A 25,126-nucleotide genomic window follows, 5' to 3' on the forward strand; every position below is an offset into this window, starting at 1 on the left:
GAAGGACAAAGCCTGTTTTTCCCTCTTGCTAGTTTACACGGTTATTCTATTTTCTCATTCTTTATCAGTTTCTTGGACATCCTTTGGTAAATTCTAAAATCTTTCCAATCTTCAGGCTTCTTACTATTTTTGGCAAGATTATCAGCCTCTTCCTTTAGTTAATGCTACCTTTAATTTCTCTTATTAGCTACAGTGGATCACTTTTACTGTGGACTTTTTATTCCTTAAGGGAATGTATATATCTTGTGCATTGTGAGTTATTCTTTAAATGTTATTTCTTTAAATGCTTGCTATTGCTTATGTACAGTCATAACTTCTAATCAAAATACAATAACACTCAATTCGCAGAGGAGGATGGTTGTGGTTGTTGGAGATTGGTCATCTCAGTTCCAGGACTGCAGGGGCTGCTCGGGGCGGTGTCCTCGGCCCAACCACCTTCAGCTGCTTTATCAATGAACTTCCGTCACCATCACAAGGGCAATTAGGGAATGGGCAAGGGATGCTGGTATGGCCGGTGATGCTCACATCCAATAAATGAATTTGAAAAAAGTGATTTTTGGAAATACTTTCATGGGATGTGGGTGTTGCTGGCCAGGCCAGTGTTTGTTGCCCATCCCTAATTGCCCTTGAGAAGGCGGTGGTGAGCTGCCTTCTTGACCCGCTGCAGTCCATGTGGTGTAGGTGCACCCACAGTGCTGTTAGGGAGGGAGTTTCAAATTTTGACCAGCGACAGTGAAGGAATGGCGATATATTTCCAAGTCAGGATGACTGGCTTGGAGGAGAACTTCCAAGTGGTGGCGTTCCCATGTGTCTGCTGCCCTTGCCCTTCCAGATGGTAGCGATCGTTGATTTGGAAGGTGCTGCTTAGGGAGCCTTGGTGAGTTCCTGCAGTGCATCTTGTAGATGGTACACACTGCTGCCACTGTGCAACACTGGTGGAGGGAATGAATGTAGATGGGGTGCCAGTCAAGCTTCTTGAATGTTGTTGGAGGTGCACTCACCCAGGCAAGTGGAGAGTGTTCCATCACACTCCTGACTTGTGCCTTGTAGATGGTGGACAGGCTTTGGGGAGTCAGCTGGTTAGTTTCTCACTGCAGGATTCCCAGCCTCTGGCCTACTCTTGTAGCCACAGTTTTTTTATATGGCTAGTCCAGTTCAGTTTCTGGTCAATGGTAACCCCCAGGATGTTTATAGTGGGGCATTCAGCGATGGTAATGCCTTTGAATGTCAAGGGGCGATGGTTAGAATTTCTCTTGTTGGAGATGGTCAGAGCCTAGCCATTTGTGTGGTGCAAATGTTACTTGCCACTTGTCAGACCAAGCCTTGATATTGTCTAGGCCTTGCTGCATTTGGACATAGACTGCTTTAGTATCTGAGGGGTTGCGAATGGTGCTGAACATTGTGCAATCATCAGCGAACATTCCGACTTCTGACCTTATGATTGAAGGAAGGTCATTGATGAAGCAACTGAAGATGGTGGAGAAGAGGGATAGGGGTAGTGGTATTGTCGCTGGACTAGTAATCGAGAAACCCAGGGTAATGCTCTGGGGACCCGAGTTCGAATCCCACCCTGGCAGATTTTGAACTGAATTAAAATCTGGAATTAAAAGTCTAATGATGACCATGAACCCATTATTGATTGTTGTAAAAACCAATCTGGTTCACTAATGTCCTTTAGAGAAGGAAATCTGCCGTCCTTACCTGGTCTGGCCTACATGTGACTCCAGACTCACAGCAATGTGGTTGACTCTTAAATGCCCTCTGAACAAGGGCAATTAGGGATGGGCAATAAATGCTGGCCTGACCAGCGATGCCCACATCCCAAGAATGAGTAAAAAAAAATGATTGGGCCAAGGACACTACCCTGAGGAGCTCCTGCATTGATGTCCTGGGGCTGAGATGATTGGCCTCCGGCAATCACAACCATCTTCCTTTGTGCTAGGTATGACTCCAACCAGTGGAGCGTTTTCCCCTGATTCCCATTGACTCTAGTTTTGCTAGGGCTCCTTGATGCCACACTCCGTCAAATGCTGCCGTGATGCCAAGTGCAGTCACTCTCAACTCACCAATGGAGTTGTACTCTTTTGTCCATGTTTGAACCAAGGCTGTAATGAAGTCAGGAGCTGAGTGGCCCTGATGGAACCTAAACTAAGCATCAGTGAGCAGGTTATTGCTAAGCAAGTGCCGCTTCGTAGCACTGTTGCTGACCCCTTCCATCACTTTACTGATGATCAAGAGTAGACTGATGCAATGGTAATTGGCGGAGTTGCATTTGTCCTGCTTTTTGTGTACAGGACATAACTAGGCCAATTTCCACATTGCTAGGTAGACACCAGTGTTGTAGCTGTACTGGAGCAGCATGGTTAGGGACACAAGAAATTCTGGAGCACAAGTCTTTAGCGCTATTGCCAGACCCATAGCCTTTGCAGTATCTAGTGTGTTCAGCCTTTTCTTGATATCACGTGGAGTGAATTGAATTGGCTGAAGACTGGCATCTCATTTTGCAGGGGGTAACATATTGGCATGGATAGAAGATTGGCTAGCTGACAGGAAGCAGAGAGATTGCGTAAATGGGTCTTTTATTGGTTCGTAGGTTGTGACGAGCGGTGTGCCACAGGGATCAGTGCTGAGGCCTCAACTTTTTACAATTTATATAGATGATTTGAATGATGGGACTGAAGGGATGGTTGCTAAATTTGCTGACGACACAAAGATAAGTAGGGAAGTCAGTTGTGAAGAGGTCGTAAGGAGGCTACAAAGTGACATAGATAGGTTAAGTGAGTGGGAAAATATCTGGCAAATGGAGTATTATTTGGGCAAATGTGAAATCATTCATTTTGGCAGGAAGAATAAAAAAGTTTATTATCTAAATGGTGAGAGATTGTAGAGTTCTGAGATCCTGGTGCCCTAGTGCATGAATCACAAAAGATTAGTATGCAAGTACAGCAGGTAATTAGGAAAGCTAATAGAATGTTATCATTTATTGTGAGGGCAATTAATTACAAAAGTAGGGAGGTTATGCTTCAGTTGTACAGGGCATTGGTAAGACCACATCTGGCGTATTGTGTGCAGTACTGGTCTCCTTATTTAAAGAAAGATGTAAATGCATTAGAAGCAGTTCAGGGAAAGTTTACTAGATTAATACCAGGAATGAGCAGATTACCTTATGAGGAAAGTTTGGACAGGTTAGGCTTGTATCCACTGGAATTTAGAAGAGCAAGAGGCGACTTGATTGAAGAATATAAGTTCCTGAGGGGTCTTGACAGGGTGGATGTGGAGAGGATGTCTCCTGTTGTGGGAGAATCTAGAATTAGGGGTCACTGTTTGTAAATAAGGAGTCGCCCATTTAAGACCGAGATAAGGAAAAAATTTTTCCCTGAGGGTTGAGTGCCTTTGGAACTCTCCTCAAAAGGCAGTGGAAGCAAAGTCTTTGAATATTTTTAAGGCAGAGCTAGATAGATCCTTGATTAACAAGGGGGTGCAACATTGTCAGGGGTAGACAGGAATGTGGGTTTGAGGTAACCTTTAGATAAGCCGTGGTCTTGCTGAATGGCAGAGCGGGCTCGAGGGGCTGAATGGCCTACATCTCCTAATTTGTGTTCGTATGTTGTATCTGTGATGCTGGGGACCTCCGGATTCAGATTTGAACTTCGACAGTTCCTCAATTCTTAGCAGAACCCCATTTCTTGTTCTCTTTCTTTTGTTGGTTCCTACATGAACCATGATAACTCGATCTTCACCCTCCCGCTCCCAAGTTCTTCTTAAGGCACAAGGGAATGCCCTTAAGCTTGGCACCAGGCAGTCAACACCACATTTAAAACTGCCGATTGTCAACAGCTGAGAAGGTGTTTACATGTTTTTTGATTTGAATGTACGCAATTTGCCATTAGACCTTCTTATCGGGTGCTTTGACAAATGCGATTCAGCATACCTTGAGATCATGTGATATCACCAGAACAGATGGCCTCTCCTGACCTGTGCATGAGAGTTGCGCAAATATGTTATCGTTTTCATTTTGAAAAATCTTGTTCATCAAGTCAGTTGCTGATTGCAAAACAACAGTAGCAAGCCTGGGGATTAGTTTTGAGTCCGAGGTTTTAGAAACCAGCAGAAAGCCATCAAAAAGTTGATACTAAGTGAAAGAACAGAATGAGAGTAAACTAGCCAGAAACATAAAAAACAGATTCTAACAACTTTTATCAGTATATAAACAGCAAGAGAGTAACTAAAGTAAACATTGGCCCCTTAAAACCAGAGACAGGAGGGAATGAGGAAATGGTAGAGGCATTGAACCAATAGTTTCTGTCCCAGAAACTTTCACACTAGAAATTTCATACCAGAAATAGATGGTAACCTAGGAGCTAAAAAGATTGAGGAAATTAAGGACATTAATATTAGCAGAGAGCAAGAATTGGAAAAGCTTAAGAGACTAAAATCCAACAAATCCCCTGGACCTGATGGTCTACACCCTAGGTTTCTAAAAGAGATTAGCTGCAGAGATTGTGGATGTGCTGGCTGTGATTTTCCAAAATTCCTTAGATTTGACAACAGTCCCATTAGGTTGAAAGGTGGTACATGACATTCCACTTTTCAAGAAAAGAGGGAGAGAGTTAACAGTGAACTACAGGCCAGTTAACCTAACATTAATTGTTGGGACAACCTGGAATCTATTAAAGAATTCTTAATGCACCTAGATGTATGATTAGAACAAGTCAACATGGTTTTACTGAAGGGAAATCCTGTTTGATAAGTTTATTAGTGTTTTTTGAGCATGTAGCTGGTAGGGTAGATAAAAGGGAACTAGTAGATGTAGTATACCTGAATTTCCAAAAGGCATTTGATAAGGTGCCACACAAAAGGTTAATAATTAAGATAAGGGCTCATGGAGTTAGGGACAATATTTTAACATGGATGGATGATTGATTAATGGATAGAAAGCAGCGAGTGGGCATAAATGGGACTTTTTCAAGTTGGCAGGCAGTGAATAGTGGAAGGCTGCAAGGATCAGTGCTGTGGTCTCAGCTATTTACAATCTATATTAATAACTTAGATGAAAAGACAGGGAGTAACATATCTGCTGATGATGCCAGCTAGGTGGAAAGATAAGCTGTGGAGAGGACACAGAGAGGCTGCAAAGAGATCTAGACAGATTAAGTGAGTGGGCAACAAGATGGCAAATGAAGTATAATGTAGGGAAGTGTGAAGTTATTCACTTTGGTCAAAAGATTAGGAAAGCAGAATATTCTTTTTTAAAGGTGAGAAACTTGTAAGTGTTGAGATTCAAAGAGACTTGGGTGTGCCTGTACAAGGAATGCAGAAAGTTAGCATGCAAATGCAGCAAGCAATTAGGCCTTTATTGCAAGGGGATTGGAGTACAAGAATAACAAAGTCTTGCTACAATTGTACAGGATTTTGGTGAGACCACACCTGGAATACTGTGCAGTTCTGGTCTCCACACTTAAGAAAGGATATACTTGCATTGGAGGCGGTTCACTAAATTGGTCCCTGGGATGAGGTGGTTGTGCTATGATGAGAGGCTAAGTAAAATGGGTTTATATTCTCTGGAGTTTAGAAGAATGAGAGGCAATCTCACTGAAACCTACAAAATTCTGAAGGGGCTTGTTAGGGTGGACACTGAGAGATTGTATCTGCTGATGGGGGTTTCTAAAACATAGCACAATCTCAGGATAAGGGACCAGTCATTTAGGCATGAAATAAGGAGAAATTACTTCACTCAAAAGATTGCGAATCTTTGGAATTCTCTACCCCAGAGGGTTGTGGATGCTCCATCATTGAACACATTGAAGGCTCGACAGATCGACAGATTTTTAGGCGCTCAGGGAATTAAGGGACATGGAGAGCAGGCAGAAAATGGAATTGAAGCCCAAGATTAGCCAGGACCTTACTGAATGGCGGAACAGGCTCGACGGGCCACATAGTCTCTTCCTCCTATTTCTTGTGTTCACCATATATCTGACTGCGTGAAGTGCTAGTTCTGGCTTAAGAGTGCACCAACAAATCAGTCCAGAGATTGCAAAAATGGTAAAAGGACAGTTAAAAAGGCTCTGTACCTGAATGCACACAGCATTTGTAACAAAATTAATGAATTGTTAGCATAGAAATAAATATGTATGACCTGATAGCCACTACGGAGATATGGTTGCAAGGTGACCAAGGTTGGGACCTGAATATTGATGGGTATTTAACATTTCAGAAATACAGGAAGCTAGGAAAAGATAGCTCCTTTATTTAAGGATGATATATGTGTAGTAGTGAGAGATGACCTTAGCTCGAGAGAGCAAGATGTAGAATCAGTTTGGGTAGAGATAAGAAAAAGGAAAGCTAAGACTCCACTTGCGGGAGTACTATATAGGCTCCCTAGCAGTAGTTACATTGCAGGACAGAGTATACAGGAAGAAATAACTGGGACCTGTAAGAAAGGTACTACGATAATCATGGGTGACTTTTATCTATATGTCGAAGGGGCAAGTCAGATTGGCAAAGGTATCCTGGAAAATACTTGACAATTTTTTTTAGAGCAGTACCTTCTAATGCCAACTAGGGGGCAGGTTATCCTATACTTGGTAATGTGCAATGAGATCAGATTGGTCAATAACCTTGTTGTAAAGGAGTCTATAGTGACAATATTCATAACATGATAGAATTTCACATTCAGTTCGAAGGTGAGAAGTGTGGGTCTCAGACTAATGTTTTAAACCTAAGGGTATGAAGGCAGAGTTGGCTGAAGTGAGTTGGGAAAGTAGGTTAAAAGGTAAGACAGTAGAGATATAGTGACAGACCTTTAATTAAATAATTAAAAACTCTCAGCAAAGATTTTCCCCAGTGAGAAAGAAAGAGCCTTTGAGAAGGATGCATCATCTGTGGCTAAATAAGGGTGTTAAGAACAAAGAACAAAGAAAAGAACAGCACAGGAACAGGACCTTAGGTCCTCCAATCCTGCACCGATCATATTGCCCGTCAACTAAAACATTTTGCACTTCCAGGGTCCGTATCCCTCTATTCCCATCCTATTCATGTATTTGTCAAGCTGCCTCTTAAACACCACTATCATACCTGCTTCCACCACTTCCTCTGGCAGCGAATTCCAGACACTCACTACCCTCTGCATAAAAAACTTGCCCCGCACATCACCTTTATAGTTTTCTCCTCTCACCTTAAATCTATTTAAGGATAGTATCAAATTGAAAGAAACACTGTGCAATTCTGAAAAGTTTCGTGGCAGGTCAGAAGATTGGGCAGATTTTAAGAACCAGCAAAAAAATGAGTGAAAAAAAGAATTAAAGTATGAGAGAAATCCAGCTAGAAATATAAAAACAGCGTTTCTACAAACATTTTAAAAGGAAAAACTGAAGCGAGTGTTGGGCCTCTGGAGAGTGAGTCTGGGGAATTAACAATGGGAAACAAGGAAATGGCAGTCTTTTTTCACTGAAGACGACTTAGAAAACTTCCCAAAGACATTTGAAAATCCAAGAGGTGAATGGGAGGGAGGAACTTAAAACAATCACCACCACCAGGGAAAAAGTACTGTGAAAACTATTAGACTTAACAGCTGATAAGTCCCCAGCATCTTATGGCCTGCAACTTAGGGTCTTAAAAGAAGTGGCTGCAGAGATAGTAGAGGCATTGGTTAAAATCTTTCAAATTTTCTTAGATACTGGAAGGGTCCCAGCAGATTATAAAATAACAAATATAACACCTTTATTCAAGAAAGGATGTTGACAGAAAGCAGGAAACTATAGACTAGTTAGCCTAACATGTGTCTGGAATCCATTATCGAGGTTTTAGCAGGATAATTAGAAAATCATAATGGGAGTGGGCAGAGTCAACATGGTTTTGTGAAAAGAAAATTGTGCTTAATTAATTTTAGAGTTCTTCGGGGAGGTAACAAGCAAGGTGGACAAAGAGGAATATGTAGGTGAGGTGTACTGGGATTTCCAAAATGTTTTTGATATGGTGCCACATCAAAGGTAACTACACAAAATAAGAGCTCATGATGTAAGGCGTAACATATTAGCATGGAAAAAGGATTTGTTAGCTAATAGGAAGCAGAGAAGGGATAAATGGTTCTATTTTGGGTTGGCAAGCTGTAGCTAGTGGAGTGCCACAAGGATCAGTACTGGGGCATCAACTATTTACAATCTATACCAATGACTTGGCTGAAGGGACTGAATGTATGGTAGCTGGCTATGTCAATGACACAAAGGTAGGTAAGAAAGTAAGTTGTCAAGTGGAGATAGCGTCTACCAAGAAATACAGATAGGTTAAGTGAGTGGGCAAATATATGGCAGATGGAGTATAATGTGGGAAAATGTGGACTTGTCCACTTTGGCAGGAAGATTAGGAAAGCAGTATACTAATTAAATGAGAGGTTACAGAGCTCGGTGGTACTGAGAGACCTGGGAGCCCTGGCACATGAATCACAAAAAGTTAAGATGCAGGTATAACAAGCGATTAAGAAGTCAAATGGAATGTTGGCATTTACTGCAAGGGGAAAGGAATATAAAAGTAGGGAAGTTTTACTGCAGCTGTACAGGGCCTTGGTAAGACCACATCTGAGGTACTGTATATAGCTTTGGTTTCCTTATTTGAAAATGGGTGTAATTGCATTAGAAGCAGTTCAGAGAAGGTTCACTCTATTCATTCCTGGGATGAAGGACTTAGGAAGAAAGGTTGAACAGATTGGGCCTTTACCCCTTGGAGTTTAACTCTTCTGAGTCAAACCAAATAAAACTAAATTAACAAAATCAGGGACAAAGTAAAAGCAGCCCCATAAAAGGAAACTGCAAAAACAAAAGACAAAAATTTAAAGGAAACTTACCAACATTAAATCAAAAAGAAGTCGATAAAACACCCCAGTCCCCGCAGTGCCCACCAAGCAATACCCCTTGGAGTTTAGAAGAATAAGGAGTGATCTTATTGAAACATGCAAGATCCTGAGAGACTTGATAGGGTGGGATACCGGGAAGATGTTTCCTCTTGTAGGGAAGACTAGAACTAGGGGACACAGTTTAAAAATAAGAGGTCTCCCTTTTAACACCGAGATCAGGAGAAATTTTTTGGGGTTGTTAGTCTGTGGAATTCTCTTCCCCAGAAAGCAGTGGAAGCGGGGTCATTGAATGTGTTCAAGGCTTAGTTAGATAGATTTTTGATAGACAAGGGAGTCGAGGGTTATGGGGGAGGTGGGGGAGGATGGGCAGACAGGAAAGCGGAGTTGAGACCACAAGCAGATCAATCATGACCTTATTGAATGGCAGAGCAGACTCAAAGGGCCAAATGGCCTGCTCCTATGTTTCTTATGGCACACCAACCCAATTCTGATATTCAGTGTTAGAAACTCACTATACATGTAACCCAAAACAAAATAGTATTGTTTAAATTATTCTTGTAGTTTTTAAACATATCAAGAAATTTATATTCTTCCCACTTAGGCTGAACAATGCACCAGTCCAAGGATTCACTCAAGATGTTGGTAACAAAACCACTATAAGAATGAGCTATCCAGAGGGAGCACCAAAATCTGAGCTTGACTATGATCCTTATATGCTGTTTGTTGCTGTAATGTATAAGGGAGTAGATTTCAGCTGGCTGAAGGCCATGATTAAAAAAGAAAGAGTGGTGAGTAGATTCACTAAAATTTCAGCACTTCTTATTGATGCATGATATTTGCAATAGCACTACAGCTGATTTCTGTAATGACCTCTACAGATGGTGAGCGGCCCCTGTGGCAATACAGTTGGGTCACAGTTGTGAACTTTGTTGCCACTGTAAATAACTGTCCATGCAGATCTTCAAGGGCCATTGGCAAACCTCAATCGCTAGCCTGATTAGATTATCTAGATTACTAGTCCAGTGACAATACCACTACACCATCGCTTCCTCTGGTGTCAAGTTTCTTGAGAGTTAGAGCTGCACTCCAACCAAGTAGTGTGTATTCCATTACACTCCTGACTTGTGCCTTTGTAGATGGTGGACAGGTTTTGGGCAGTCATGAGGTGAGTTACTCACTGCAGAATTTCCAGTCTCTGACCTGTTCTTGTAGCCACAGTATCTACATGGCTGGTCCAGTTCAATTTCTGGTCAATGGTAACCTCTAGGATGTTGATTCGGCAATAGTAAAGCTATTGAATATCAGGGGCAAATGGTTAGATTCTCTCTAGGAAAGCAAGCTGTGAGGAGGATACAAAGGGTATCCAAAGATAGGTTAATTGAATGGGCAGAAATTTGGCAGATGGACTATAATGTGGGAGAATGTGAGATTGTCCACATTGGCAGGAAGAATAGAAAAGGGGAATAATATTTAATTGGAGAGAGACTGCAGAATGCTGCAGTTCGGAGGGATCTAGGTGTCCTTGTAGATGAATTACAAAAAGTTAGCATGCAGGTGGAGTAAGTAATTAGGAAGGCAAATTGAATGTTGCTTTTTATTGAAAAGTGGATGGAATATAAAAGGGCATTAGTCAGACCGCATTCAGAGTACTGTGTACAGCTCTGACCTGTGTAAGGAGGGATATACTTGCATTGGAAGCAGCTCAGAGAAGGTTCACTAGGCAGATTCCTGGGATGAAGGAGTTGCCTTGTGAAGAAAGGTTGGGCTTATACTCATTGGAGTTTAGAAGAATGAGAAGTGATTTTATTGAAACATAAGATTCTGAGGGGCTTGTCAGGGTAGATGCTGACAGGATGTTTCCTCTCCTGCGGGTATCTAGAACTAGGGGCCACAATTTAAATATAAGGAATCGCCCATTTAAGATGGAAATGAAGAGGAACTTCTTCTCTCAAAGGGTCATTAGTCTTGGGATTCAGCGAGCAGTGAATTTTTCAAACGCTGAGTTAGACAAATGTTTTGATTGACAAGGGAGTCGAGGATTATGGAGGACGGGCAAGGAGGTGGAGATAAGGCCAACCATGATCTAATTGAATGGCGGAGCTGGCTTGATGGGCCGAATGGCGTACTCCTGATCCTTTTTCTTATGATTATGTTCTTGTGATTATATGCTAAGTTTTTAAGGAACTCTCCCTAATCCTCCACACAGTATTGGGAGAAGATAATATAACTCCACACCTACTTTAGTTGGAAGCTGATATTGCCAATCTGCCACCTCTACCACCTTGAAGGGCAAGGACAGCAGAAACATGGGAACATGACCACCTGCAACTTCCCCTCCAAGCCACATACCATCCTGACTTCAAATACTGGGAGAGACAGATAAGACAAGAATAGAGAATAGTAAGTTAATAGGTGGAGCCGGGGTGAGGGAAAAAGTAACAAGATCTAAATCGAGTTCTATGCATGTATGTGAATGCATGGAGTATAGTAAATAAGATTGGGGAGTTGCAGGCACAGATTGCAAAGTTGGAAATATGATGATGTGGCGATGACAGAAACCTGACTCAAAGAAGGACAGAACTGAATGTTAAATATTCCTGTGTACAAGGTGTTCAGAAAAGATAGGAAAGGAGGTGGGGTGGCGGTATTGGTTAAGGAGAGCATTGCAGTGCTGGAGAAAGAGGGCGTCCCAGAGGGTTCAAGGACAGAATCAATTTGTCTAGAGCTAAAGAACAAAAAGGGTGCAATTACATTGCTCAGTGTAGTCTATAGACCACCAAATAGTGAGAAGAACATAGAAGAACAAATCTGCAGGGAAATTGCAGAGACGCAAGCATTATAAAGTAGTTATAATGGGTGAATATAAACTGGGACAGTGGTAGTGGAAAGGGTGGAGGGAGCAAAGGTTCCTGGATTGTTTGCAGGAGAATTTTCTACAATAGTATGTGTCCAATCCAACAAGAAAAGACACACTGTTGGACCTGGTTCTTGGAAATGAGGTGGGCCAAGAGATCAGGTGTCAGTGGGGTAACATTTACAAAACAGTGATCATTGTATTGTACATTTTAGGATGATGATAGAAAAGGACGATAGACAATCCAGAGTAAGAATAATTATCTGGACGAGAGCTGACTTTGATGGGGCAAGAACGGAGGTGGGCCAGATACACTTGAACAAAAGAAAACTGTAGTTGAACAATGGGCTACCTTCAAAAAATAATTGGTTCGGGTACAATCAAGATAACTTCCATCGAAATGGAAAGGTTGAGCAAACAAATCCAGAGCTCCCTGGATGAAAAAGGAGATTGAAATTAAGATAAAGAAGAAAAAGTGTGCACATGACAGGTGGCAGGGAGAAAATACAATTGAGAACCAAGAGGAATACAGAAGGTTCAGAGGGGAGATGAAAAAGCATATCAGAGAAGCGAAGAGGGATTATGAAAAAAGATTGGCATCCCAAAGTCTTCTGTAGGCATATAAATAATAAGAGTGGTAAAAGGAGGAGTAGGGCCGATTAGGGAATTTACACATAGTCGAAGGGGCCATGGCTGAGGTATTAAATGAATACTTTGCATCCATCTCTACCCAGGCCATGGTGACAGACGAGGAAACTCTGCCACTAGAAGGGTTCAAATTGATAAGTGGAAAGCGTTGAATAGACTGTCAGTACTTAAAGTTGACAAGGCATCGGGACCGGACGAGATGCATCCAAGGATATTGAAGGAAGTGAGAGTAGAAATTGCAGGGGCACTGGCCATAATTTTTCAGTTTTCCCTAGACTTGGGGAGGTGCTAAAGAAGAATTGCAAACATTTCACCCTTGTTAAAAATAAAGGTTGTAAGGATAAACCCAGCAATTACAGACCAGTCAGTTTAACTTCAGTGGTGGGTAGGATTCCAGAAACAATTATTTGGGATAGAATTAGTAGTCGCATGGAAAAATATGGGTTGATAAGGAAGAGCCAGCATGGATTTCTAAAGGAGAAATAGTGCTTAACTAACTTGCTGGAGTATTTTGAAGAGGTAACAGAAAAGGTCAATAAGGGTAATGCTGTTGATGTGGTGTACATAGACTTTCAAAAGGCCCTCGATAAAGTGCCACACAACAGACTTGTGAGAAAAGTTATTGCCCATGGAATAAAAGGGACGGTAGCAACGTGGATACAAAATTGGCTGAAAAATAGGAACCAGAGGGTAATGGTCAACGGATATTTTTCAGGCTGGAGGAAAGTTTGTAGTGGAGTTCCCCAGGGGTCGATATTGGGACCCTTGCTTTTCCTGATATATATAAATGATCTAGACCTCGGTGTGCAGGGGACAGTTTCAAAGTTTGCGGATGATATGAAGCTTGGGAGTGTTGTAAACTGCGAGGAGGACAGTGTAGAACTTCAAAAGGACATAGACAAGTTGGTGGAGTGGGCAGATAGCTGGCAGATGAAGTTCAATGCGGAGAAGTGAGAGGTGATGCATTTTGGTAGGAAAAACATGGACAGACAATATAAAATAAGGGGTGAAATTTTGAAGGGGATTCAGGAGCAGAAAGACCTGGGTGTATATGTGCATAGATCATTTAAGGTGGCAGGACAGGTGGAGGGAGCAGTGAATAAAGCATATCGTATCCTGGGCTTTATTAATAGGGGCATAGAGTACGAGATCAAGGAGGCGATGCTGAATTTATATAAGACGCTCGTTAGACCTCAGCTGGAGTATTGTGTACAGTTCTGGGCGCCACATTATGGGAAGAATGTGAACACATTGGAGAGAGTGCAGAAGAGCTTTACAAGAATAGTTCAAGGGATGAGAAACTTCAGTTACGAAGATATACTGGAGAGGTTTGTGCTGTTGTTCTTGGAGAGAAGAAGGCCAAGAGGAGATTTGATAGAGATGCTCAAAATCATGAAGGGGCTTGACAGAGTAGATAGGGAGAAGCTGTTCCTGCTTGTGAAAGGATCAAGAACGAGACAGCACAGGTTTAAAGTGATTTGCAAAAGAAGCAAATGTGACGTGAGAAAAAAACTTTTTCACACAAGTGGTTCAGGTCTGGAATGCATTGCCTGGAAGTGTGGTGGAGGCATTCAAGATGGCATTCGATGATTATATGAATAGAAACAATGTGCGGGGGAAAAGGTAGGGAAATGGCACTAGGTCATAATGCTCATTTGGAGAGCCGGTGCAGACATGATGGGCCAAATGGCTTCCTTCTGTGCCGTTAAAATTCTGTGACTCCTTCCTAACTCATTTACATTCCTGCAAATGATCTGTGCGTCCTGCGGCAATGTGCTCAGCTACACCGCATCTGGGAAGCGTTACTAATCCCTGAGCAACGTTAAAGGAGAAGGAAACCCACAAACTGGATAGCACACTTTTTTCTCACCTTGGGAAATGGGCATTTCACAAGGCCAAAGGTCAGAAAATTAGCTATTTATTTCAAAGTATTCAATAAACATGAGAGTACCTCAATTCAATTATTTAAAAGATGATCTGGACTTAACAGTACTGACAGAGCCCTGACTGCAAACTGGCTAAGAATGGAAAACAAACATAAAAGAGGGATAGAAAAGGTGGAAAGACAGAATAGGAAGCAGAGGGTGAAGAAATATATGCTGTTAGAGGGTTGATGTAAATAAGGAAGATCAAACATACAATATTTTAAAAATATTAATGGAGTTGTATTTAAGCCTCCAAATTTTTTTTTTTATTCATTGGATGTGGGCATTGCTGGCTAGGCCAGCATTTATAGCCCATCCCTAATTGCCCTTATTCAAAGGGCATTTGAGTCAACCACATTGCTGTGGGTCTGGAGTCACATGAAGGCCAGACCAGGTAAGGACACTAGCGAACCAGATGGGTTTTTACGACAACTGATAACGGTTTTGTGGTCATCATTAGACTTCTAATTCCAGATTTTTGTTGAATTCAAATTCCACCATCTGCCATTGGGATTTGAACCCAGGTCCTCAGAGCATTACCCTGGGTCTCTGGATTACTAGCTCAGCGACAATACCACTACACCATCGCATCCCCCCTAATTGTGGGAAGTAAACTGAAGAGAAAATTACAGAGTAAAGGGATGATTAGGATTAACATACTTAGAGAGATTTTCATTCTTCATTGATTGATTGGGAGAGAAAGGTTAAATGCAGAAACAGGACTAAAATTCTTTAAATGCATGCAGGAGTCCTTTCTCAAGTGGTATGTTAGTTAGCCTACAAGGGATGTTGCAGTGCCAGATTTGGCTGTAACTAATGACCTTGATCAGAAAAGGTTCTTGGTAGTAGTGAAATACCTGATAAAATAAAGCATGATAAAGATAAGTGCATGTCAAATAGGAGATCCTGTGAATTTAATGAGTTTTTTTCATTCATTCATTCATTCATGGGAAATGGGTGTCGATGGCACACCCAGAATGTTTAGCCTATCTCTAGTTATCATTGAGGTGGTGTGAGCTACTTTTTTGAGCCATGGCAGTCCACGTGGTGTAGGTACACACAGTACTGTTAGGGAGGGTATTCCAGGATTGTAGCCCAGCTACAGTGAAAGAACAGCGGTATATTTCCAAGTGATCATTGTATCAAAGTTTAGATTAGCTATAGACAAGGGCAGGGAACAATACAAAGTAAAAATACTTAATTGGAGAAAGGCAGTTTCAGTGGGTTTATGACAGATCTGTCCAAGGTGAATTGAAATAAAAGCTTGGCAGGCAAAACTATAAAAGGAACAGTGGGCTGCCTTTAAGGAGGAGATGGTTTGCAGATAGGCAAAATGCTTTCCCAGGAAGGGAAAGATAAGGCAACCAGAGCTAGTGGTCCCTGGATGATGGAAGGAATAGGGTAAGATGAAACAGGAAAAGGGAGAGTATGACAGATGTCAATTCAAGTGAGAACCAGGCTGAATGTGGAAAGGTTCAGAGAGAAGAGAGACAGGAAGTAAGATGGACAGCACATGAGAAGAGGCTGGCAGCTAACGTAAAAGAAAATCCAAAAGTCTCTGAAGAAGCCAGGTCTGGGGAAACTCCAAAAGTCTGAGTCGTATGGACTCGAAACATTAACTCTGTTTCTTTCTCCACAGAGGCTCAGATCTGTTGAGTATTTCCAGAACTTTGTTATTATTTCAGATTTCCAACATCTGCAGTATTTTGGTTTTACCAAAAATCTTCTATATGCTTCTAAATAGTAAAAATGTAGGAAGAAGAATGATGCCAATTAGCGACCAAAAAGGAGTCCTTCACAGATTCAGTAGAGAGCATAGCTAAAGTGCTAAATGAGTACTTTGATAAATTACCACATACAAGGCTGACTAACAAAGCTGAGGCTCATGGAATCCAGTGTTCAACTAGATAAAAAAAAGCCTAAGGACAGAAAACAGTGAATCGTGGTAAATGAGCAGAGGATCTTAGAGGATGATAAACAGGTGTGATTTGGGACTGAGACAACTGCTTTTCTTATTTTTCACTCATTCACAGGATGTGGGCTTCGCTGGTTGGGTCAGCATTTATTGCCCATCCCTAGTTGCCCTTGAGAAGGTGGTGACAAGCTGCCTTCTTGAATTGCTGCAGTCCATGTGGTGTAGGTACACCCACAGTGCTGTTAGGGAGGGAGTTCCAGGATTTTGATCCAGCGACAGTGAAGGAATGGCGATATATTTCCAAGTCAGGATGGTGAGTTACTTGGAGGGGAACCTCCAGGTGGTGGTGTGCCCATCTATCTGCTACCCTTGTCCATCTAGGTGGTAGTGGTCGTGGGTTTGGAAGGTGCTGTCTAAGAAGCCTTGGTGAATTACTGCAGTGCATCTTGCAGATGGTGCACACTACTGCCACTGTGCTTCGGTGGTGGAGGGAGTGCATGTTTGTGGATGTGGTGCCAATCAAGCAGGCTGCTTTGTCCTGGACAACGTACAGCTTCTTCAGTGTTGTGAGGTGTCAGCTGTGGCTCAGTTCATAGCACCCTCGCCTTTGAATCAGAGGGTTGTGGGTTCATGTCCCACTCCCGGAAACCAAGAACTGTGATTGTACTCGAACGAGTTGCAATCTGTGACTGTTGATAACTCGAAAGAGTTTCTTCAGTGTTGTGGGAGCTGCACTCCATCCAGGCGAGTGGGGAGTATTCCATCACACTCCTGACTTGTGCCTTGTAGATGGTGGACAGGCTTTGGGGAGTCAGCAGGCGAGTTACTCATCGCACTGTTCCTAGCCTCTTACCTGCTCTTGTAGCCACAGTATTTATATGGCTAGTCCAGTTCAGTTTCTGGTCAATGGTAACCCCCAGGATGTTGATAGTGCCGGATTCAGTGATGGTAATGCCATTGAACGTCCAGGGGTGATGGTTAGATTCTGTCTTGTTGGAGATGATCCTTGCCTGACACTTGTGTGGTGCGAATATTACTTGCCACTTGTCAGCCCAAGCCTGGATATTGTCCAAGTCTTGCTGCATTTGGACATGGACTGCTTCAGTATGAGGAGTCACAAATGGTGCTGAACATTGTGCAATCATCAGCAAACATCTCCACTTCTGACCTTATGATGGAAGGAAGGTCATTGATGAAGCAGCTGAAGATGGTTGGGCCCAGGACACTCGGGCTTCAGAGTCATATGGACTCGAAACATTAACTGTTTTTTTTCTCTCCACAGATGCTGTTAGGCTGCTGTGTTTTTCCAGCATTTTCTGTTTTTGTTTCAGATTTCCAGCATCTGCAGTATTTTGCTGTTATCAATATCAAGTTGTAAACAATTGTGCTGGAACCTGTCCCTTTGTTTCTATGAAAGGCAGTTGTGGTCAGAGATAGTTAATCAGCATTTCTACTTGGACACAAAGGCTTCCCATTGCCATGGAGGGGATAGTGGAGCAAGGGGGTGCTCCTTTTTCTTATGATCTTAAGATATGACGACATGTTGCTTTTTAAAAGGATTTGATAGGGTAAATACAGAGAAACAATTTCCTCTGGTTTGCCATTCAGAAGTATAATCAGGAATGACTTTTTCTATACTGAAAATCTGAAACTCTCTTCCCCAAAATTTTGTGGATGTTTGGTCAATTTTAAACTTTATAACCAAGACCAACCACTTAAGGGTATCAAGGGATATGGAGCAAAGGCAGGTGAAGAGAGTTTAGGTATAAATCAGCCATGATCTGATTGAATGGATGAGGGGGGCTGACTGGCCTACGCCGGTTCTATGTTTAGAAGAGATGGATATCACAGCGGTGAATCTTAGTGTTTAAGAGCTAGATGAGAGGAGGATTTTACATAAATTAGGTAAACAATGACAAAGCACCAGGGTTAATAAAGGAACAACAGGTCTTCAGCTCCTCAAGTCCATTCTGCCAGATTGTTACTGGTCTATATCTTTATTCCTTTTCTGTGCCTTGGTTCTGCAGCCATTAGTACACATATTATTTCTAGGAATTCTCTGGAATTCCTTCCCACACCTCCCTTAACAGTGCAGGAATTGCTCTAGCAGCCAGTAAGTGGCCAGTACAGCTGACTTCATCAATAATGACTCTCCCGCCACCCCCAGGATATTGATCATAAGAAGCTTAGAGTTTGTAATGCCAATAAATGTCATGAGGTGCTGGTTATGCTCCCCTTTGATGGAGACAGGCGGTGCTGGCAACAAGGCTAAAGCTGAGCAGGATATTCAAAGGAGGGTTTGAATATACTTGCGAATCAGGCAAATAACTGATAGATAAAATTCAAAATAAGCAAATGTGAAGTGCTTCAAATGGGCTGGGACAAAGAAAATCCAGAAAAGGGACCACTGTTTCAATGAAAAAGATTCTGGTCTCAGAAGTTGAATCGATTGCAACAATGGTCAGTTGCAGTGAGCAAACAAATCAAACATCAGGATGTATCGCCAATATCAAGATAATATTGTGAGGTGATCCTGCCACTTAATAAATAATTGGTGTGACTGCACATTTATTGTTCTGGTCATTGCAATACAAAAAAGGATATTACAGCTCTTGAAAGGGCATCAAGGTGACTATCAAAAACATATTTAAAGTTAGATAAACATACAAAGGTGCAGGGAATAGAAGGCTGTCCTGATAGTTAGACGAAGAGGAGTTGGAGAGTGCTACCAGTAGGGCTAAATGGTATTTTTCTACAACTTCTATCTAATTTAATTATAGACTGGAGCAGCTAGAATGATTGTGGGGATGGGGGGATTGGAGGACAAGGGGCAATTTTTTCTTATTCCTTCATGGGATGTGAGCATCACTGGTTAGGCCAGTATTTATTGCCCATCCCTAATTGCACTTAAGAAGGTGGTAGTGAACCACCTTCTTTAACTGCTGCAATACACCCAGTGCTGTCAACAAAGGAGTTCAAGGATTTTGACCTAGCAACAGTGAAGGAATAGCGATATAGTTCCAAGTCAGGATGATGTGTGGCTTGGAGGGAAACGTGCGGATGGTGGTATTCCCATGCATTTGCTACCCTTGTCCTTCTAGGTGGGAGCGGTCGCGGGTTTGGAAGGTGCTATCGAAGGAGCCCTGGTGAGTTGCTGCAGTGCATTTTGTAACCGCCACCAATGTGCATCGGTGGTGGAAAGACTGAATGTTGAAGTTGGTGTATGTGGTGCCAGTCAAACAGGCTGCATTGTCCTGGATGGTGTCAAGCTTCTTGAGTGCTGTTGGAGCTGCACTCATCCAGGCAAGTGGAGAGTATTCCATCATGCCCCTGATTTGTACCTTGTAGATTGTGGACAGGCTTTGGGGAGTCAGGAGGTGAATTACTCGCCGCAGAATTCCCAGACTCTGACCTGCTCTTGTAGCTGGTCCAGTTTGATTTCTGGTCAGTGGTGACCCCCAGGATGTTGATAGTGGGGAGATTCAACAATGGTAATGTCATTGAAAGTCAACAAGAGATTGCTGGATTCTCTCTTGTTGGAGATGGTCATTGCCTGGCACTTGTGTGGTGTGAATGTTACTTGTCTGAACATTGTCCAGGTCCGGATTCACATGGGCACAGACTGCTTTAATATCTGAGGAAGTCACGAATGGTGAACATTGTGCAATCATCAGCAAACATCCCCACTTCTGACCTAATGATGGAGCGAAGGTCATTGATGAAGCAGCTGAAGATGATTGGACTAGGACACTACCCTGAGGAACTTCTACAATGACATCTGGGGCTGAAATGATTGAACTCCAACCCCACAACTATCTTATTTTACACTAGATATGATTCCAACCTGTGGAGAGGTTTCCCCCTGATTCCCAATGACTTTAGCTTTGCTGGGGCTCCTAGATGCCATGCTCAGTCATTAGAACAAGAGGAGAAAGCTTACACTTGAAGGGAGTAAATTCAAAACTAATTTACAGAAACATTACTTCAGTGAGCGAAGAGTCGATCAATGGAGCAGGTTCCTTCAAAAGGAAATTACTAATGATTTATTCAAATGCAAATTAGATTGATTTTTTTCAGAAAAGTGTTGGGATACAGTACATGAGCAATTAAAGGTGTGTCACGTTTTAAGTATAACGTGTTTGGGAGGAATAGGTAGCTTTGGATATATTGTTTCAAAAGTTCTTCACCATTGGGGTCTTCCTCATGTCATGTCTGTTGTAAACTAATGATAGAAATTGATTATTATGAATACTCAGTGACTCCATTATCATTAATCATGCAACTAGCAGGAGGACTAATGGCAAACCAGGTAAATCCTGGTCTTTTTTGATCTACCAACTCCTACATCTCTATTTCAGAATTGTGCACCCTACATCTGAGTTCATATTCCCTACATATGTTAAAAACAATGTTAGGCTCAGTGCTGACCTCTGGAGAGCTCTAATTCCAACCCTTCTCCAATGCAAGTCCAGTTTTCCATAAGCAGTAACATTTCTTCCTATACCATATAACTGAATTTTCTAACAACCTTCTTAAGACACCTTATTGCATGCCTTCTGAAAAAAAACATATATTGCATTCCAATTTTTTTTCCAATAATTTATATAGATTTTTCTTTTCCCACCTATTTCCATTATTTTTAAATGTATTTCCATCCATTGTTTTATCTCTACCTTTTGGCCTTTTTTGATTCCTTCACCCCACCCCCACTAGGGCGCTCTGTACCTTGCTTGTCCTGCTTTCTACCCTTAATTATCACATTCCTTAGATAATATCACCACCTTCAACACCTCTTTGTCCTTTTGTTTGTGACATTTTTTAGTTATCTCCACCTATCACTGGCCCTCTATCCAGCTCAGCAGGTCTGGCAGCATTGGTGGAGAAGAAAGCAGTTGACGTTTCAAATCCTCATGACCCTTCGGCAGAACTGAAGTATAGTTAGGAGAGAGGTGAAATATAAGCTGGTCTAAGGTGGGGGGCGGGGGGAGAGAGAAGTTGAGGGTGGGGTGGTTGTAGGGATAAGCAAGCAGTGATAGGAGTAGATGATCAAAATATGTCACAGACAAAATGATCAAAGAGGTGTTGAAGGTGGTGATATTATCTAAGAAAAGTGCCAATTAAGAATGGATGGCAGGATACTCAAGGTACAGCTCTAGTGGGGGTGGGGTGGACAGACTAACAAAGTATTAGTTGTAGATTTAAAAATAATGGAAATAGGTGGGAAAAGAAGAATCTATATAAATTATTGAAAAAAAAGGGGAGGGGGAAGAAACGGGGTGGGGATGGGGGGAGGGGGAGTTTAAGATCTAAAGTTGTTGAATTCAATATTCAGCCCGGAAGGCTGTAAAGTGCCTAGTCGGAAGATGAGGTGCTGTTCCTCCAGTTTGCGTTGGGCTTCAATGGAACAATGCAGCAAGCCAAGGACAGACATGTGGGCAAGAGAACAGGGTGGAGTGTTAAAATGGCAAGCGACAGGGAGGTTTGGGTCTTTCATGCGGACAGACCGTAGGTGTTCTGCAAAGCGGTCGCCCAGTTTGCGTTTGGTCTCTCCAATGTAGAGGAGACCGCATTGGGAGCAACGAATGCAGTAGACTAAGTTAGGGGAAATGCAAGTCAAATGCTGCTTCACTTGAAAGGAGTGTTTGGGCCCTTGGACGGTGAGGAGAGAGGAAGTGAAGGGGCAGGTGTTGCATCTTCTGCGTGGGCATGGGGAGGTGCCATAGGTGGGAGTTGAGGAGTAGGGGGGTGATGGAGGAGTGGACCAGGGTGTCCCGGAGGGAACGATCCCTACGGAATGCCGCCAGGGGGGGTGAAGGGAAGATGTGTTTGGTGGTGGCATCATGCTGGAGTTGGCGGAAATGGCGGAGGATGATCCTTTGAATGCGGAGGCTGGTTGGGTGATAAGTGAGGACAAGGGGGACCCTATCATGTTTCTGGGAGGGAGGAGAAGGCGTGAGGGCGGATGCGCGGGATATGGTCCGGCCCATCAAAAGATGTCACAAAGGAACGAAGACGTGTTAAAGGTGGTGATATTATCTAAGAGAATGATGCTAAAATATGCACATTCTCTTAGATAATATCACTACCTTTAACACGTCTTTGTTCCTTTGTCTGTGACATCTTTTGATTATCTGCTCCTATCACTGCTCGCTTGTCCCTACTACCACCCCCCCACCAACTTCTCTCCTCCCACCCCACCCCCCCACCTTAAACCAGCTTATATTTCACTCCTCTCCTAACTTTACTCAGTTCTGCTGAAGGGCCATGAGGACTCGAAACATCAACTCTTTTCTTCTCCACCGACGCTGCCAGACCTGCTGAGTTTTTCCAAGTAATTCTGTTTTTGTTTCAGTCCGCTTCAAGCCTGCATTCCCCCAGAAAGAACTTCAGTAGTCGATGTGGCTCTCACACTGCAGATTTTTTGCTAAAGTGAGCTTTGCTTGAAAAATAGTAAAAATCACTTCTTAATTGGTCTTCCTTTTTCCAGCATCCGCAGTTTTTTGTTTTTATTCCTTTTTTTAAATCTGCACTTCAGTTTGGCCAAGCATCTGAAACTCAAGTTCTTTTTTTTCCTGCATGCTAGGGGTTTGAGGGTGTGTTTGCACATGTTAGTGGGAAGTAGGGCATATTTGTACATTAACTTTTTAATATTTTTACCTGGGTGGGTTTTTGCACAATAAAGCTAGCCCATTGTGTTTAACTCAAGAACACCTACCTGGCTTAATTCTTACAAACGGCACACAGCCAAGTACACGCTAAATTGGCAGTACAACACCCTTTCTAAAATTCAAACTTCTGCTATAACCAAATGGGGAGTGGGTAAAGAGGAAAGCCCAGTCTATCCCTCTCACCTGGTCATTATACCCAATATGAAAAAAGCAGAGCATTATATCAAAGGAAGGATGCTGCTAATATGACATATACTGTTGTTAGCCCACGTTACTATAAATTGAGACAGCTTTAATTTTGCTGGCAGCTCTGTAATGTAAAGTAACACCACAAGAACCACACAAGATTGCTTAGGTTATTTTGTCAGAGCCAGCAAGGGCTGATCGCCAAGCAATTCCGCAACTGAAAGGAAGTACTACTACATTCTATATTATGGCAATACACCTAGATTTTACAAATTTTTAATCTCAGGTCTCAGACTAGCAATGAATGCCTAATGTTTGTACTTCACACTGAAATTTCATCAGTCCCACACCCAATGCCAGCTGTAAGTGAGAAAATGGAGGTCCTCAACTCATTTCAAGTCAACAAGAATTATTGAAATTAAAAAGCACTGGATGAAGCAGCACCCAGATTCATTGTCATTAGAGGTTACAGAAATACGTATTTTGCATTTTTACCAATAACAACTTGCCAAATTAAAACGTGAAGCATTTTGACTGAGTATCAAAACACATCAACACTGTTGCTACCTTGACTTGGAAGTGAGAAAATAAAACAATGCAGCAGCATTTTTTTAATACTTCAGTGGGCACTCAAGGATTAGCGTTTCGGTAGAACCCTTCTTTAAGAACAAAGTCGATAAACTGTGTGTCAATCCGAAAGGTTAGTCTTTCTTCCGTTCTCTGGTTCGGTTGCTCTGCCAGGATATTTTTTTTAATCGATATTTCTGATTATTTTGCAATCGAGACTATACCTGTATAAATGCACACACAAGCAAAGTCGATCCCTTTGCTTGGTAACACAGCTATATTTCTACCATGTTGAATTTTAAAAGCCTCCGGGTTTTAAAAAAAAAAGCAGCAAATTTTGAACAACATTCGTGCAAAGCATGGCCAGCTCAGCTCGTCTGCGTATGACGGACGGGGTGGAGGGTACAAGAAATAAACCGACATTCATTTTCTGGAAGAAGAAAGGCACAAAACTGGAAGAATTAAAGAAAAGCTCATTGAGCCCGATCTTTGTGCTTTCGATGCTTTATATATATATATATATATATAAAAAAAGGAACAATCCTTGGGACCAAACAAAATCCCCTCGTTTCAACTGGAAACCCCGTAATGTTCATGCAGCATTTGTTTCTCTAATTATATACCAATATAATTTGAGCACTTAGATATTTTATTTTTAAAAAAGGGATAAAACGCGTGGCTACCAATTTTTTTTTCCCCCAACGCTGAAATGTGTTTTGCAGCAAGCCTTTTTTTTAACTTTTAAAGAGGTCGTAGGAAAATTAATAGGAAATTAATACATTGCGTGAAAAATTTGATAATAAATTCGTTCTCACTTGCCTGAAAAGGGTGGGTGGGGGGGGTGGGGGGATGCTAATGGGAGGTTTAAGAGACGATTTAAAATGAAACCTTTTCATCGCACAACAAGCCGCCGCTGCACATCTCTTCCACCTTACCTTCCCGTTTTCTCTTCATAATACCATCCAGTAACACGATGGCCTTGGCGATTCATCGCCTCAGCGATTTCGCTATTCTCATCGCTTCATCGAGCGGAGATGGGAGGGAAACAAGGAGAAAGGTCGTTCAGAGGAGGGGTTTCTCTCTCACATTTCCCTCTGCTCGCAGGCTCGTGATTTTTTTTTTAACCATCATGTACCACGCCTCGGGTGAGTAGGGAGGAAGAGGTGGGGGTGGGTGGGGGGGGGGGATGGGAGGGGGTGGGGTGGGCTGGGTGTTGGAAGGGTGGAAAAATAACCGCCGCCGGCAGTACAGGTGGGCGGGGCGAGACGAGGGACACGCGCCCAAGGGAGAGGGGGGGGGTTGCAGTGGAAGGATTGTGACGCGCCCGTTGACTGGCATGTACCCGCTCCAATAGAGGCGTGGGTGTCGCCGACCATTGTGTCGATTGATCATGTTGGGGGGGGGGGGGGGCGGTGTTGGTGGTGGTAACGGGGTCAAGGTCTTTGAGGCGGTTGAAAAGGGGGTAGGTCTTAAAGGGGCGCGCGCGGCTGGAGGTTGGATAGCAGGTGGTGCCAT

The 25,126-nt window shown here is 42.5% G+C and overlaps 1 protein-coding gene across 2 annotated transcripts in view; it reads right to left on the reverse strand.

The window, feature by feature from the left end:
• The window catches only part of st3gal5 (ST3 beta-galactoside alpha-2,3-sialyltransferase 5), a 113,224-nt gene extending 88,346 nt beyond the window's left edge, over nucleotides 1–24,878 (reverse strand). For both annotated transcript variants that reach the window (XM_078553801.1, XM_078553791.1), the window contains exon 1: nucleotides 24,547–24,878. The gene's annotated coding sequence lies outside the window, so the exon portion shown is untranslated. The remainder of the gene's footprint in view (nucleotides 1–24,546) is intronic.
• Between the last annotated feature and the right edge of the window lie 248 nt (nucleotides 24,879–25,126).

The sequence above is a fragment of the Cetorhinus maximus genome, chromosome 1 (genome assembly GCF_964194155.1).
Source record: "Cetorhinus maximus chromosome 1, sCetMax3.hap1.1, whole genome shotgun sequence".
Classification (NCBI taxonomy): domain Eukaryota; kingdom Metazoa; phylum Chordata; class Chondrichthyes; order Lamniformes; family Cetorhinidae; genus Cetorhinus; species Cetorhinus maximus.